The sequence below is a fragment of the Scatophagus argus genome, chromosome 19 (genome assembly GCF_020382885.2).
Source record: "Scatophagus argus isolate fScaArg1 chromosome 19, fScaArg1.pri, whole genome shotgun sequence".
Lineage (NCBI taxonomy): Eukaryota > Metazoa > Chordata > Actinopteri > Scatophagidae > Scatophagus > Scatophagus argus.
Genome location: NC_058511.1, coordinates 4,161,411 through 4,168,279, shown reverse-complemented (window position 1 = coordinate 4,168,279; position 6,869 = coordinate 4,161,411). Strand labels below are relative to the sequence as shown.

Sequence of the window (6,869 nt, the reverse complement as noted above, 5' to 3'; positions counted from 1 at the left end):
CTGCTTTGTCACCCTGAATCAATGCAAGTGCAGCCTCAGGTGGAAAAACAATAGCTGTAAAGACCAATCATTCCCAGTATATTCCCAGTCTGGCTGTTGCTGTTGTTGGTATTTGAAGGATGGTGTTATCCCTCCATATATGCACACCTGCACGCTTAAGATAAGATAATGCAAAATGTCAGAGAGTATGCATGATGGCAGAACTACGGTTTCATCCACAAATGCAACTAAAAGCTGTCAACAAGCTCTTGCTATGGAGGGATTTGGGCTTTCAGTACCTGCAGTGTGTTTTCAGTACCCCTCAGCGTTAGAGTTTCTATCCAACACAAAGAAAAAATAAGGGATCCAAGCCAAGCTGCAACAGTTTTCAGACTGGATTAAACCACATCCTGTGCAATGACACCTTTTCATACACTGCAACACTTTGCTTCAGCGATCAAACAACAACACATTTCATAGTCGTTCAAGCAAAACGTATAAAACCTTCTGTGTTTGCAGCTTCTCAAATGTGAAGATTTGCAGCTTTTCGTTCTTTCATTTCAGTACAATCTGAATATTTTCACATGTTGGTTGGACAAGTCAAGGAAAGTCAAGAAGTCACCTCTGCTCTTGAAAGCTTTTCGCAGTTTTTTGACATCACAAACACTAATGGATGTTACTTATACTCGTCGCTTTACTTGTTTCATAATGCACAGTCACTTTTGTTTCTCTCACAAGAAGCAGAGGAAGTGCTCCAGGGTTTTTACTCATGAGAACATCTCCACTCAAAATCATCCCTTAGAACCAAAAACAAACTTCAGCCCGAGCTTCTAGCTGATCGTAACCACACAAACATTATTTATCATTTTGGATATTTAACCCCTTTTGCTCCTGACTTTTCCCAGACGTACTTGCAGACACACTTGATGAAGCCACGTTGAAGGAAATGGAACCTGACAAACATTCACACACATCCTGCTTCTCATCACCAGGAGGCTGATTGACATGTTGTTTACACTCAGCAGTCTGTGATGACAACAAGTCCGATATGACATGAACGCAGCACTCTGGGTACATGAAGGAGGCCCCAAAACACTTTTTTCCCCCTTTTCCTGGCAGTTGTGAGGCTGCACAGCCACACAGATGTGGGCAGCCACTGTTATTTTGCTTTTGTTTTTAAAGTTACACATATTAATCTGAGCGGCTGAGTGATATCAGCGGCTGAAGTGGAAGAATCAGCCGTGATCTATAATCAAACTCGTGCATCTCCACCGCCGTGTGTGAAAAAATACCGGAGTGATGCGCATGAGGCAAAGCAGCTCTCCAAATTGGCTCTTTGATGGTTGCTGCATCTCACTGGAGGCTACGAGCGGCAACAAATAAACATGAACATACATACTGTACACACCCACACACACGCACAGAGCTGCACATATGAAAACATACCACTCAGAAAAAGCAACTTAATCACGCTTTTTGTTTGTTATTATTTGCGTGATAAACATGTAATCCCTGTGAAAGACGTCCCCGCTGACCCTGCATCAGAATAGCAAGCAGCCTGATCAAAATGAGCTGGAAAATGAAATCGATTGGTTTGCCTGTGCCGGAGTTTGTGTAAATTGACAAACGGACGGGAATGAATCACAGGTTTGACATCACTAATGCATAATGTGGCGGTGGGGGTTTCTCCTGTCTTCAGTGTGCAATGTGCTGTGTTTTGATTAAATCTAATTAAATCCGTGAATCATTTCAATGCCGGGCAGATATTTATGCACGGAAGTGAAGCTTAACATCCAGAACACACACTAACATTGTACATCTCCAGCCCTCGAATGCATGCAATGAATGCTGCCATTTATACAGAAGAGAAAGAAACAGTCTGAGGTCTCGGAGGGACTTAACTCCTGCTGACTGAGCCCCACAGTCACGAATACCAAACTCTGCCAACTTCTAAGCCCCATCTCTCCAGTCTATCTCCTCTGAAGCTAAAACCCTCATCCTCCTCCTGCTCCTCCTCCTCCTCCTCCTTGCCTGCTTCTCTGCTAAAACCTCTTCCCCTTCTGTCCTGATCCCGTTCAGTCCCAGGAACATTCGAGGCCTTTTCTGTTCAGCTCCAGTCCTGACTGTCTCCATCTCGGTCTGTCTCACACACACACACAAGCAACTGCACACACACAACACTAACCTGCAAGATTCTTCCACATCCAGGACGAAAGCCGCTGCTCCACGATTAGTGCCGATCAGCCTCTGCTCTTTCCATTTGTTAGATCCTGAAAGAGAATTGGAGGTGGAAGCTGATTAATAATGCAGCAATATGGAAGTTGGTAAGCATGTTAGTATGACTACAACGCTTATCTCAGGTCACATTGATGCCACACTTTAGTTGTTGAATGCAAAAGTTGAGATTTAGTCAATTTATCTTCCCATATTCTTTTGTTTTTCCCATGTTCATGTGACATCCTCATCATCACTGAGGCCCAGATAGTGCAGATGAACCCCTGGTGGTCTGCCAACATGGACACACCGAAATAAATAAATAAATAAATAAATGGGGGTTTTGATGACTGACAGGTTTTTTTATGATATTGATTTCTGTTGTATCTGAAGAAATCTTCAGCCTGATTTCCTTCTGTCACAATGTCTTCCATGAATATTAAATTTTTACACTTTCAAAAAAATATAATTTTGAGTTCTGTTGACATTTTCTTTCATTTAGGCTTTCATTTTTCACATTTGCAGGTTTAAGACAATTTTCCTGCTGACATTTTATCAGATCAGTGCTGAACTTGCTGTTTCCTTCTTGCTGAGCCTTCGTCTCGTTTCTGTGGTGTTGTAGTGCAGCCTAGCGGTCGCCAGCTGAAGTGCAGCTTGAGTCTGCATTATTTCAGCACGCAGTGTGACGCCTTCCCACACTGAATCAGGTTAGGTACCAATAAACATATAAACTGTATGTTAAGATGCTGTAATAAATGGTGACTGAATGAAGTCTATCTTATTGTGTCATGCATAAAACCAAAGCCAAATCAAGCAATACAAACGTCCAAAAAGATAAATTTAATTACTTTCCCATCCTGATTTTCAGACCTTCATGTCTACAACAAGACATAAATCGTTGACACAACATGCAGTTTATAATACTGAGGATATCACAGCAGACTTAACTGACGGAGCACTGAGTCAACTGAAAGAGAATTACTTGCCAACTATTTTGACAATAAATTTAAGAAATTTAAATTTGGTAGTTTGAGTCATTTTTCAAGCAAAAATGTCAAACAAGACGTCACTTTGGGCTCAGGGAAACCTTGATGAGCATTTCATCAAAGATTTTTGACACTTTATAAACTAAATGAATTATTCTAAAAATAATCAACAGATGAATCAATAAGGAAAATATATCTATATATATTTTGCAGCTACGAGAGTGATTACAGAAATGCACTGCAGTTCTCTTTGGCAAAACAGAAAGCAACAGAACTTGAGCTGAAGTGAAGCTTTAGTGTCAGTCATTTTTCTCTGCTTTCAGTCAGCACTAATCATTATTTGACACACTTAATGTGCTGCTTTTGCCTTAACAACATGATGTAAGTCCACGCATGTGAACCGAAGCCTTATGGCACAAGACGTACGGGACGTCCTGTCACACTTTGACCAATAAGAATCTCCCCCAGGTGTCGTCGAAAATGCCACCACCCTCCATCGGACTGAAGTCCCGGTAAAAGAGAAACGTGACCGTGGCTCTTTTGTAGCAATGGCTGCAAAGAAAAGGCAGGGAGCAGCGAGAGCAGCATTAGTGTGACATGTGTGTAATGTATGCTGATACATCGTGTGTCAAAGCCCTGCAGGACATCAACCACAACCATGCCTCCAGACTTCCAGACTGTCGGGACATCTGTCATTGCTGACAGTCATATGCCCTGCCATGAGTGCGTGTGTGTGTGTGCATGTGTGTGTGTGACAGTATGGGTGAATCTTTGGCAGCGGGTCATTCAGGAGAACATGGGAACAGCCGTGCTTCTTAAACATTCATGTCTGGTATCCTCAGTGGCAGCTCATTTCTTTATTTCTTTATTTTTCCCCCTCAATTTTTTTTTGCATCAAACATCAAAAGAGCAAAAGCATGATGGCAGCCATGTTTGAGAAGACATACACACATGCGGGAGTGCATTGATAGTGTGAGAGTTTTAACTGGGAGTAACACATTTGAATGGCATCTTTTTGGACTTCTCGCAGGCATCTAACACTGCTGATCATTCTCTTGCTTCTGCATCTTTGAAGTAATGTTGGTTTTAGTTCGAGTGCTTGTGAGTTGTTACAGGATTATCCTTCTGATTGGCTGCAGTCACTGGACTAACTGTTCATTCAGACATAATACGGATAACTCAAGGTGTTCCACAAGGTTCAACTTTAGGTCCACTTCTTTTTCACTAATTATATTGATATTATGTAATATCTGTGGATGACAAAATATTTTGATGTATTTCTGACTCTGTTCAACCAGCTGTATTCATATATATATTTGTCATTTCCCAAGCTGCACTTAATGAGAATATTATTTTTTTTTTTATGCTCATAAAATTGCAGAATGTAAATATCTCAGTACTTGGACAGATGATAAACTCACATTCAGATGTCATGTAGACAATTTAAATACTGCTTTTCTGATCTTAGTAGAAAAGCTCTTGGATGCTGGTTATCATTCTGCTCTAAGATTTATTGCTGGTGATGTTTATAGTACTCATCGTTGCAAACATTTGGGGTGTTTGTTTTAGGTATGAGACCACATAGATGTGTTTGCTTGTTTATCTATAAAGTCTTTATTGGGAAATTCCCATCTGGTATCACAGGTGATGCTGGACTGGTCCTCTGCAGACTCACATTGAGTCTATAGACCAGCTTCCACTGCAAGTCACTCAAGTTTGTACTGAACTTGGAAGGTCTGCCTTTATTTTCCAAGTCCTGATCAAACAAAACTACTCAGGATCCAAAAATGATTACTTTGGTATCAATTTGCGAATTTAACTCCCTGATCATAAACCATTCAGCGTCAGCTTGTGCTGGCTTTAACTGAACTTTATAAATATATTGTATCTTTTATGAAATGTATTGATATAATTGCTTGGATTAATTGTTTTATTGTGTATATTTTAATACTTTGTGTATTTTACATTGCTTATTTGGCATTGTTAGAAACTGGGGGCTGCCAGCAATGATTTTTTAAGTTTAAATAAAAGTTAAAATAATTTGAATTCGGTCCAGATCTCCAAAGCTTATTTTTACACTCAAATTGAGACACTGAATACAGCTTTTTTGTAACAATAGCTCAGAAAATGAATTGAATGTATCTGACTTTTTAGTCAGAATTTTTTAGTTTCAATATCAAGTCCTGATTGTAGCGCACACACACACAAACACACACACACACGAACTTGCATGACATCCTAAAATTTTTTTTTTTTTTTTTTATTGTAAATCACACTTTGACTTGCTGAGAGCAAAATCACAACTGAGCAAAACTGAGTTCGAACCAGTGGGACGAAACGACACACGACACAGGCAGTACTGATGGGTGGATGTACAGTATGTGCACTCTGATGACACTAGGGGGAGCAGTTTGCACACTCTTGGACAAACTCTCACAGGGAAGAATTATGGGCTGGTTGTGGGGCGCCATACTTGTGTATTACATGTACTCTGGATATATTTTAATATAGTATTTTGGTAATTTTATCAGTGAACTTCAACGTGTTGTGACACCGAGGAGAATCGAAGGCGTTTGCTGTTTCCACCAATCCAAAACCCCTTAAGAGTCCCGCTGTGATTATATATATTTTTTCTTTTTATAATATTAAATCACATTCAAAGTATGAGCATTTCGTGTATGTAACTGGGAAGCCTAAAGAAAAACTAAGACTTGAACTCAACATGCCGAATTGTGCAAAAATAAATAAATAAATAAAAAATAGGAGCAATTGACTGATGAAAGTCATCACACACACACACACACACTTTGGATCTGACGAATCCATGTCATCTAATTTCATGGAAAACAAACATCTGTCTTCTTTCGCATGCCCCTCTTGTAGCACAAGGCAGAAATACTGCAGTGTAAAAAACGCTCTGTTAAAAGTTTTAGCATTTAGTTTTAGCATCAAAATATACTCAAAGCATTTCGGAATCGTATAAAAACAGGACTGGATTGCAGTTACTGATGCATTAAAGTGTACATCACTTTGATGCTGCAGCTGGCAAAGATGGAGCTGATTTTATTTACTACATAAGCTGCTGCTGCTGCTGCTGCTGGGGTGCTTGACCTACAATAATCATAATACAGTAATCATAATGTATTTTAACATTTAATTTTATCATTAATCTGCATCTGCAAAGTAACTTCAGAAATGAGTGTTGTGCGCTAAAAAGCATAAAGTAGCTTAAAATGGATAAACTCAAGTAAAATTCAAGTACGGTGAAATTATGGGACAGTATACTTCACTAAATATGATTAGTTACATTTCAATATGCACTGAGATTTTTAAAAAGAGGTTTAAATTACTTGTTCATAAACGTCATCACACATTGATACTGAGATATGTTGATATTTTGTCTAAACCTCCCATCAGTGACATGTATGAAGACAAGCTCAGCATCACCACCATCATTTGGATACTGCAGTAGTACCTTCATCTCGCACGGGATTATATAGCAAACAGTGCAGGTGAAATATCACAGTGTGTACTTCTTGTGTGTTTGCGCTGACAGAGCGGTGTGGGTTGGATATAGTGTGACCACACTACAGATTAATCAGCTGACTCGTACCCCACCGTCCTGTGTTTCACTGCTAATTAGGACAACAGATCAATAAATTATCACTAAATTAATCCAACTAGTGATTA

General features: G+C 39.6%; 1 long non-coding RNA gene across 3 annotated transcripts in view; it reads right to left on the bottom strand.

Annotated features, from left to right (window-relative positions):
* Positions 1-6,869, bottom strand: part of LOC124050115 — a 150,126-nt gene that overhangs the window by 98,531 nt on the left and 44,726 nt on the right. For all 3 annotated transcript variants that reach the window (XR_006841558.1, XR_006841554.1, XR_006841559.1), the window contains exon 4: positions 2,165-2,249. This is a non-coding gene — a long non-coding RNA (uncharacterized LOC124050115). The remainder of the gene's footprint in view (positions 1-2,164; positions 2,250-6,869) is intronic.